This window comes from Ammospiza nelsoni, chromosome 23, assembly GCF_027579445.1.
Source record: "Ammospiza nelsoni isolate bAmmNel1 chromosome 23, bAmmNel1.pri, whole genome shotgun sequence".
NCBI classification, from domain to species: Eukaryota; Metazoa; Chordata; class Aves; order Passeriformes; family Passerellidae; genus Ammospiza; species Ammospiza nelsoni.
The window spans coordinates 4,603,903-4,614,488 of NC_080655.1; the positions used below are offsets into that span (position 1 = coordinate 4,603,903).

Here is a 10,586-nt window from a genome sequence, read left to right on the forward strand (position 1 = left end):
CACAGGCTTCACACCTTCTGTAGCTCCACAAAACACATCCAGAAAACTCCCAAACCTGAATTTCCATGTGGGTTGTGCCAATATCAATTAGTACAAATAACCTGATAGATTTGAAATTAGCTGTCATTATAACACTTCACCCCATATGTAACCAAGTATTTTCCTTGTCTGGGTATTTGCTGTGCACCTTGTATGTATTACAGTGTTATTTGTTAATGCTTTTGTGTGGTGAATCAGTTGTCAGGAAGAATCATTGTGGTTACAAAAAAGAACTGGAAGGAAGAAAATATGGATAAGGATGGAGTAGGAAGAGACAGAAGATGACATTTGTAGCCAGATGTGATTTGTAGTATGAAAATATTAAATGCTGTTGAAAAGTGGGACTCCACAGATTATTGACATAATTGTGGCAATAGGAATAAATTTTTCTTTGGTATTTGTCTATTTTTGCTACAATTTTCCTCAGATGATGAATACATGAAAATTTTACATTGTCTAACGCAAAAAAATTGGCTTTTTATTCAATTTTTTAAAATAACATATGTCTAGCAGATTTCTAACTGAACCATCTTTTTCAAGAAGCCTATTGTGACTGAATTTTGCATCTTTCAACTTTTCTCTGGGGTTCCTTTGCATTAGTATTAGGTTCAAAGCAATAATCAAGGTCTAAGCCTCACAAGATCATTTTTTCCCTGCTTAAAATGAAAACCAGAGGGGAGTTTTGCTGATTAGGTGTGTATTTTATTTCTGTGCACAATGCCAGAGTTTAAATACATGTCACTTGGAAATGAGCTTTTGCAAATTCAAAGGGAGAGAGATGAACTTTAAATCTAAACTTTAAACTTCACATCAGTTTTCCTGTGGCACAGGAGAGGTGTTATTTTCACAGAAAGCATTTCCTTTGGCTTTCAAGTGATGGCACAAGCAAGTGCTGAAGACTGAATTCAAATTACTCGAATTTTTTTTTAAATTTGAAATCCTGAACAAAGGGGAGAAATTCTGCAGGTCATTAAATGGTTTTCTAATTTCTTTGCTTTCAAAGAGAAGGGAAGGAATTAGAAGGAAAGGGCCACACACTTTTCTCTCTCAGAACACACAGAAAAAAGAAATGGTCTCTAGAACAGCCCTGCCCAGCACCAGGAACGTGCACCCAGGCAGAGCTCATGGATCAAACTCCCTCTGATGCTTTGGATTCTGGAGGCTTTGCCAAAACCAGAAACTCACACTTTTGGCATAGATAAAGTGTCCTGGAATGTGAGGCTGAGCAGTGACCCCTTGCACTCTCCTCTTTACAGCCTGTGCCTGAGAAAATGATGAGAGGAAGGTTTGGCAGGAGGGACTGGGCAGGGAGTGTTTGGATCCAGGCAGAACAGAAACGTGGATGTTGAATGTTCAGAGCACGGATAGCACCAATCATGGAATTCCAGGATGGTTTGGGCTGGAAGGGACCTCAAAGCTCATCCCATTCCACCCCTGCCACAGACAGGGACACTTTCCCCTGGACCAGGTTGCTCCCCAATAATGAGGGAAGGGATGGAAAAGATTTTTGATGTGGAAAATAAACCCACGCCTCGCTTCGGTGGCTTGTTCTGTGCTGATTTGTTTCTCTTGACACACTTCATGTAATTTTTCCTCCCAGGTAAGAAATGCAGATACTGTGATCAGTTACTGATTTCCTTCAGTTTTGCTGAGGGAAATGGAGAAAATTGCTTATACTGAGCAGAAACAAGAGTAATCAACTTATTCCTTTTCAGAGAGAGCCCTTCAATGTCCTCTCAGTACAAGACAATGACCAGGTGAAAGGCTTGATGTCTCTGGCAGGAGCAAACAGAAGATTCTCAGAGCAAGATGAGCAAAATCTCAATAATTCACATAAACAGATTGTATGGCTGTGGAAATGCACCCACCCCAAACCCCTGGCTGGCCTGGTGCTGGGACACAGAATGTCCCAAAAGGATCATGGAATAATGGGCAGGAAATGATGCACTGGGAAAATGCAGACTGTGTCATCCACCACAGGGCAAAGCTCTTTGTGAACAAGCACAGGTCTTTTCTCATACCTGACTCATCCAGCACAGAAAGTCGTCAAAGAAAAAAGAAGAAAAGCTATATTTCAAAATAGAAAAACATATATTCTGTGAGCCAGAGCTCTTAAATGTATCATAATCAAAATATTACGTAGCAATGAGGTGCCTGGCAAAGCTATGTTTCAAAATAGAAAAACATATATTCTGTGAGCCAAAACTCTTAAATGTATCATAATCAAAGTATTACGTAGCAATGAGGTGCCTGGCAAATCCCCATCACAAAAATTCCTGAAGAACTCTTTTTTTTTTAAAAAAAAAGAGCCTGGATCACATATGGTTGTGTCAGGAACAAAATAAAACAGCCAAAGTGAAGCAGTGAACCAGACCAACAAAAAAATCACCTTTCTACTTCTACAACAGAGGAAATAAAAGTGATTAAAAACTGGAAAAATCAAAATAGTAGTTTTTCACCTTGCAAAGCCATACTTGGCAAATAGAAAATTATCAAACACATAATCTGCTTCCCGGCTGTATTACCCTAATTTACTCATTGGAGGTCAGAACTGTCAGAATCTGTGTAATTTTATAAATTTCCTGGGCTGTTAAGAAGTTAATGAAGGCAATTTTCACTGCATCCTCTCTAAGGCAGCAACATTTCTCACAAATATGGCAGATCAAAAGAAATGACCAGCCCTGAGTTCCAAACCAGATTCATTTTATCCATTAGTCATTCATTTAATTCATTCCTTTGATTTTATTCTTGGAAGAGCTTCATGTTTGCATAACATAAATGGTCATTATGGTTTAGTGGGCATCGTGGTGTTTGTCAAAGGTTGGACCTGCTGACCCTGGAGGTCTTTCCCAACCTTAATGACTCCATTATTCTGTAACCAAGGCCCAAAAAAAAAAAAAAATCAAAGAACTGGTTTTACTTTCTGGTTATTTTCTGTCTGTCTTTTGTGCTTGAACCCCAGTTAGGATTTTGATTCCTAGCAAGTCAACAGGAGCAGAATCTGAACTTTTATTGGCACATTGTTATGGACCCCATGGGGACAGGAAATTGGATTTTGGAGCCAGGAAGATAAATGAGAGAAAGACTTTTTGGAACCAGTTTATGATCTGTGTTGATGCTCAGTTTTAGAAAACTGAATTAAAGAAGCCTTGAACTACCTCAAGTGGTCTGATCACTGCAGGTTTGATTTCTCTCACACGGAAGGGAAATTGTGTCAGGGTTTGGATGGAAGTCCAGGCCAGGGAGCTCCTACCTTGGTGCACTGTCACCGTCTCCCTTAGTGCATTGTCACCTTCTCCCTTGGTGCATTGTCACCAACTCCCTTGGTGCATTGTCACCAACTCCCTGGGTGCACTGTCACCTTCTCCCTTGGTGCATTGTCACCTTCTCCCTTGGTGCATTGTCACCACCTCCCTTGGTGCACTGTCACCTTCTCCCTTGGTGCATTGTCACCTTCTCCCTTGGTGCATTGTCACCTTCTCCCTTGGTGCACTGTCACCTTCTCCCTTGGTGCATTGTCACCTTCTCCCTTGGTGCATTGTCACCACCTTCCTTGGTGCATTGTCACCAACTCTCTTGGTGCACTGTCACCACCTCCCTTGGTGCATTGTCACCGTCTTCCTTAGTGCATTGTCACCATTTCCCTTGGTGCATTGTCACCAACTCTCAGTTTCCTCCAGGAAATGCCACTGTGAAATGTGGAAGTCACGTCCATGAGAGAGGACAAGGAGGAATGGCTTTACACTGAGAGAGGGCAGGGTTAGATGGATACTGGGGACAAATCCTTCCCTGTGAGGGTGGCAGGCCCTGGCACAGGTGCCCAGAGCAGCTGTGGCTGCCCCTGAATCCCTGGCAGTGTCCAAGGCCAGGCTGGATGGGGCTTGGACCAACCTGGGACAGTGGAAGGTGTCCCTGCTATGGCAGAGGGTGGGATGGGATGAATTCCCTTCTCACCCAAACCATCCTGGAATTTTATGTGATAAAACCCATGCCAGCGACAATGTGCGACTGCTACATCCTGATTTGGGTCACCTGGTGGTGTCAAGCACTGTGCCATAAAATCTCAAAGCATTGCTGGAAATGCAGGAGCCTGGGGGAATAAAGGAGAAAGGTGATAAAAGCTGCCTCCAGGATAAGGAAAAGTTAGAGGTGTTTCATTCAGTCACTACTGGCCTGGGGCAGCTCAAAGGATGGCAGAAGAGCCATCAAATGTTATTTCAAACTACCTGCTGCAGCTTGAATTTAGACATTATGGCAGAGCCTCCTTGGTGTGTGTTCAGGGCCTGATTTCTCCTTGCACTGGGCAACTTCCAGCTGTGTGCAGGCTCCAAGGACTGAGCAGCACTTTGCTGATTTTCTCCTGCTGTTCAGCCCTGCTGTGATCTCAGTGTCTCTCCCAGAAGCTGTTCTGACTCTGGGCTGCTGGAGCAAGCTCTGGATGTCCTTGGTGACTCCCCAGCTCTCTGCCAATGCACTCAGGTTCTTGGCACCCAGGATTCTCTGCTGGCATTGCCATTCTCTGCTGCATTTCTCAGGGTGATGCAGTTCTCAGAGTGAAAGGTTATTGTCAGTGTAATTAATGAGGCATTGCCCTGCTGCTTTTTCCTTGAGATTTATTTGTGCATAATATTTTTAGAGGAAGCTGTTAGAATTTTTACTGAGTTCAGCAAAAATTTTCAAATAAGATGCCAGCTCCATATGAAGGCCACATTGAGATGAGATAAAATGGTATTTCCCCATTTCAGTGAATTTCACAAGATGCCCCAGGATTCACAGGCCCTTCTCCACTGTCTCAGAGAGAGAAAATCACTGTAAATCTCATCACTGATGTCTTTCTATAGAGGTAACATCCATGAACACTGGCCTACACCAAATCCTTGAGCAAACACCAAAATGAGGGATGCTATTTCACCTTTTGCCATTCTTTCACCAATGAACTGGCAACCCACAGCAAATACTACACAGTCACCTCTTTGGGGTGGGGTAGGTGGAGTATTTGACAGCTGAAGCACCAAGGAGAAGGAATTAGAGCAGCAGGTCAGGAATTGTGCTTCCTGCAGCCCCTGGGGAGTGGGGGAAATGTGGGGAGCAAATCCTTGGGCTGCTCTCCCACCCAGAGATGGTTCTGGAAGCACAGACTGATGGAGCCACAGGCAGCAGCTTTGCTCTCAGTGTGCCTGAGTGCTCCCTGAGCCCTGTGACATATCCATGGGGAGGAATTCCAGAGCTCATATCCATGGGGAGGAATTCCAGAGCTCCTTATGCCCAGAGGGAGGAACACCTTGTTTTGTTTGCCTCCACTTTGCCACCTGCCAGTTTTATTTCCTGCTCCTTGGTTTTTGACAACAGCCATTTCCTCTCTACATCTTAAGGACAACTGTGACTATAAATATCTCCCTCACACCCCTGCTCAGCCATCTCTTCTCCAGACTTAGAAATCATAATCTCTGTAGTTTCTCTAAATACAGAAAATGTTCCAGACTTTCATCATCCTGCACCTTTTCTTGTTTTATCCTTGTAACCAGTGACCAGAACTACCAGCAGTACCCAGGATTTGGGGTTGGGATGAGTTTACATCAAGGGTCTGAGATCTTCTTTCCCCCAAATTCCTTTAGTGTTGGTGGCCCTGGACAGACAAGAGTGCACATAACTCACAGTGATTGATACTGCGATCTCTTGGCAACAGCAAAAATGATCTTGCTTTGCTTGACCACATAATTTTTGTGAATAAATTCACATCCCCCCCCCCCCCACACACACACAAATATTTAATGAATTCTGTGGGGCTGCACAAAGGGCATTGTGGGGAGAGAAAAAGCCACAACACATCCCACAGGACATCTGTCCCCGGCCTTTGGTTGGAGAAATGTTCCCAAATGCTTTGGCCTCTGTGACCCTGCTCAGGTCAGACCCAGCACAGGGAGAATTTCCTTCTGGCCAGGGCAGGAATGCAGTTGTAGGAGCGTTGGTGGATGGCCTTTTGCTCCCACAGGAGCATGGAATCATTCAGGTAGGAAAAGACCTCTAAGAAGATTGAATCCACACAGCACCACTGTGCCACGTCCCAAGTGCCACACCTGGGCATTTCTGAACACTTTGGGTGTTTGGTGACTCCAGCACTGCCCTCAGTCCCAAATCTGGCAACCCTTTCAGGGCAGAAATTTTCCATAATATCCAACCTGACCCTCCCCTGGCACAAGTTGGGGCCAATTCTTATTGTCCTGTCCCTGTTCCCTGGAGCAGATCCCGATCCCCCCAGCTGTCCCCTCCTGTCAGGAGCTCTGCAGAGCCACAAGGTCCCCCCTGAGGCTCCTTTTCTCCAGGCTGAGCCCCTTCCCTGCTCCCTCAGCCCCTCCTGGTGCTCCAGCCCTTTCTCCCTTTCTCCATCTCCATTGCTTTGGGACAAGTTTCTTTCTTTCTTTCTTTCTTTCTTTCTTTCTTTCTTTCTTTCTTTCTTTCTTTCTTTCTTTCTTTCTTTCTTTCTTTCTTTCTTTCTTTCTTTCTTTCTTTCTTTCTTTCTTTCTTTCTTTCTTTCTTTCTTTCTTTCTTTCTTTCTTTCTTTCTTTCTTTCTTTCTTTCTTTCTTTCTTTCTTTCTTTCTTTCTTTCTTTCTTTCTTTCTTTCTTTCTTTCTTTCTTTCTTTCTTTCTTTCTTTCTTTCTTTCTTTCTTTCTTTCTTTCTTTCTTTCTTTCTTTCTTTCTTTCTTTCTTTCTTTCTTTCTTTCTTTCTTTCTTTCTTTCTTTCTTTCTTTCTTTCTTTCTTTCTTTCTTTCTTTCTTTCTTTCTTTCTTTCTTTCTTTCTTTCTTTCTTTCTTTCTTTCTTTCTTTCTTTCTTTCTTTCTTTCTTTCTTTCTTTCTTTCTTTCTTTCTTTCTTTCTTTCTTTCTTTCTTTCTTTCTTTCTTTCTTTCTTTCTTTCTTTCTTTCTTTCTTTCTTTCTTTCTTTCTTTCTTTCTTTCTTTCTTTCTTTCTTTCTTTCTTTCTTTCTTTCTTTCTTTCTTTCTTTCTTTCTTTCTTTCTTTCTTTTCTCTCTCTCTCTCTCTCTCTCTCTCTCTTTCTTTCCACGATATAAATTCTGTGTTGCCCCTTTCTCAGGGAATAGAATGAGATTTAATAAATATTCGGGTGTAACAAATCCTTTGCCTGAGCAGCTGCCGGCAGAGGTCAGCGTTGCTGAAGCTGGGCTGGAAGGGGTTGAGTTTCCCTGGCTTTTATTGGCCCCACATTTGGCATTGACAAACATTTCCAACCCCACCAATCCAGCGCTCACTGTTGCTGTTACAGCACTGAATCTTTTGGAATGAAACCATGGGTTTTAGTAACCCTTTATCTTTTTCTTTTCTTTATCAGCAGTTTGTTTGTAAAATGTAGATGAAAAAAAAAAAATCAAACATTTCTCTTAACTTCTTAAAATTACCGGTATTTTTTCCAAGTGCCTTTAATTTAAGTCAATAATGCTAATTAGTATGTATTCAATATTCTGTTAGTCCTAAAAGCATTTTTTAAGGAAACAGAAAACCAATTAATAGAATCTGTACTTAAAGAAACATTTATATGGCCAAAGTCATGGACCAGTAAGGAAATAATTTATGGGCTTTATTCTATTGATTGAAACATTCTAGTTTTTAATGTGTTCTATTTGACCCTTGTTCTAGACATCCCATTAAATAAAGATGTCTTTATTTGAAAATGGTAATCTGAATATGTATTTTAGGTATTTTTGAAGAAGATGCTTGAAAATGCTAATCTGAAGACGTATTTTAGGACTTTTACTAAACTAGTTTTTCAATTAATATCTTGTGGTTATTTCACAGGCTGCTCAGTTACCCTATGAAGTAATTGTTTATTTAGCATGTGGGTTAAAATTATGATTGTGTTCATTGTAGCTTTCCACTGAACTTATATGAAGACAGCTAAAAATATAATTTCAGACTTTGGTGGGGAAAAGGGGCACTGCTGAGCTACAAGGATGAGGAAATAGAGCCAGAGTTACTTTCTTTAGCACCTTGTTTGGAGGGCCAGACCCCTCCGGGGTGAGTGGCTGGGATTGATCAAGCTGTGAAATCACTGGTTCTGCACACATGTGTCAGGGGGCTCCTCTCCAGACCTCGCTGAGATTTGTTTTAAAATGATTCACATCTATGATTATTAATACATTTTAAGGCCTTTAGAGTCCTTCTTATCATACTTGGGAGCTCTCCAATATATTTGATTCATCGGTCAAATCCCTTCTTTCCATCCCTGTAATCTCTTGGGGAAGTGCAGAAAATGTTGTAACCCTCTGAATTTCAGGCAAAACTGCCTGAAATGGCAGTTGGCAGGGGGATTTTAAAAGCCTGTTTTCCACAATATCTGAACCAGCTCAGAAGTGCCACAAGCAGGAATGTACAGACAAGTCAGCTCCCTCTCTGTCTTATTGCAGATAATTGTCACATTTTAGTTTGGCTTAGCAAAAAAAGTGCCCCAAAAACTTTATAGTGATACTCTAATGCATGAAAACATCCATAAATTATCTGTCTAACAGCCACAGTGCATCTTCCAAGTTGTGACAACTTGGAAAACCAGCCTGACAAGCACGCTCACTTTTGGTGTTTTTCTAAAACTTCCTGAGCTTTATAAGGAGAATTTAAATTGAAGAAAGAACCGAAGCACAAACACTTTTTGTTCTCAGCACACAAATTCCTTCTGTCTCCCTGCCTGGGGTCCCTGTTTTTATCTGTGAGCAGTGTCTCAGCTCAAACAGTGTTATCACCAGCTATAAATCAATAAACATTGTCAGCTCCATCCTGTCACTACACACAGGCAGCAGGGAGGTCGTGAGCTTTCCCAAGTGGACATCCCAGAGGATACACGGTCTCTGCTGAAGCACTGCTCTGTCTGCAGCTAAAAGGATCCTGCCTTGGGTCAGTCACGCTTGGATTTAGCAGAATTCCTATTTATTTATATTAGTCAAGAAAGAAAAGAGTTTTTATCTAGACTAGAATTATCACAGGGCGGGGAAAAAAAGGAAATAAGAAAGCCTCAATATTCAGAACAAAGCCAGCAAAGAATTTTCATATAGGCGCAACTGCTGCAGAATGCAAATAAAACTAAGTTCCCATATACCTGGATAAAAAGAGTAAGACCACTTGCATTTCCCTGAGATTAAGCTGCTCTGCCTAAAGACGCTATTCAAGCCCTAAGCTTATCCACAGCTGCCCCGCCAACACCTTCCAGATGTGCGTGCGGCCGAACCTGCCTTGAGCAGATGCGATTTTCTAACCACAGCAAGCAACGAGCAAGCAGCGAGCGCTCCGCGCTGCACAGACATCCCATCCCAGCTTGTCCCAGCTCATCCCAGTTTATCCCAGCGCATCCCAGCGCATCCCAGCGCTCCGGAGGAGGCTCCGGGGCGCGTAGCCCGCTCTGGCCGCGCTCCGGTGCCGCTGCCGCCCCGCTCGCTCACCTGGGAGCCGCAGCGCTGCCGGAGGCTCCCCGAGGCTGTCCAGGCTGTCCAGGCTGCTGTGACACCGCTGTCCCCGGCCCCCGTGAGCCATTCACATCGCCGCTGCCGTGGCAGCCTCATCCAGCGCTCGGGGCTCCGCTCTGATTCACGGCGAGCCGGCTCCCTCTGGGTCCTAGCGCTTGTGGACGTGTGGGAGCTGCACGGGCTCGCAGGAATTCAGCGCTTGGCTGGCTGCCGAGCGCAGGCAGGGATGCACAGATGTGCAGTGAAAGTTTCAAAGCCTCGGCTGCGCTGCGAGAGCGCTCGCACAACGCCCCGAGAAGGCTCCGGCTCGGCCGCGCCGCTGGCAGCGACTGAATCCCTCTGCGAGGGGGGTTTGTCCTCTGCCTTCCCTCCCTGCATCCTAATCCTTGCCCTCGATTTAAAGATGAGGGCTCCCGCAGGGAAACTCCCAGCTCCCCGGTGGGAAAATCATCTCCAGAGCCCTCTGCTCCTCTCAAGAGCGGGGAGCAAACCTGTAGGAACGCTAATGGTTAACTGGGGAAGGAGTGGACTGGGTCCCTACAAAAACCGTGCAGTCCCCGTTATCAGCTGGCTGAAACTGGGGTCAGCCAAGCACTGGTTGAGAGTAGCAAAGAAATATTTGACCCTGACTTGAGGCAGAGGAAAAGATTATATAAGAGTCCTTCCAAGTGAAATATTCTGTGTTTAACACGCTTACATTCAGCAACAAAGGGATATGGAAATGTTTTCCAGCGTGTTTGAGGAGAGGGATTAAGTAGTTTACAAGGGAGCAGCAGTGGGATTTAGGCAATGGTAAATACAGGAAAGAAGTGTAAAAATTTAAAACTTTGTAAAAAATATATATAAAAGGCAATTTGGCTAAAAACTCTACTCTCAAAAAAGTTGGCAGCTCTGTTGAGGATTATGAAGCAGCCCCTTAGAATTTCATAGTTCTTGTTCTGGCACAGTGGAACCTTTGTGATTACACAGACCCAAGGAAAAAAAAAAAATTAAAAATTAAAAGCAGATCACTGCATTTTATCTAAGTGGAAGTAATCAAACACTTTTTGATTCCATCCAGGAGAGGGCAGCCAGCTGGAGAG

General features: G+C 43.6%; 1 protein-coding gene across 1 annotated transcript in view; it reads right to left on the reverse strand.

Annotated features, from left to right (window-relative positions):
- NGF (nerve growth factor) overlaps nucleotides 1-9,649 on the reverse strand; it is a 28,543-nt gene extending 18,894 nt beyond the window's left edge. The window contains exon 1 of the mRNA XM_059488029.1: nucleotides 9,481-9,649. The gene's annotated coding sequence lies outside the window, so the exon portion shown is untranslated. The remainder of the gene's footprint in view (nucleotides 1-9,480) is intronic.
- Between the last annotated feature and the right edge of the window lie 937 nt (nucleotides 9,650-10,586).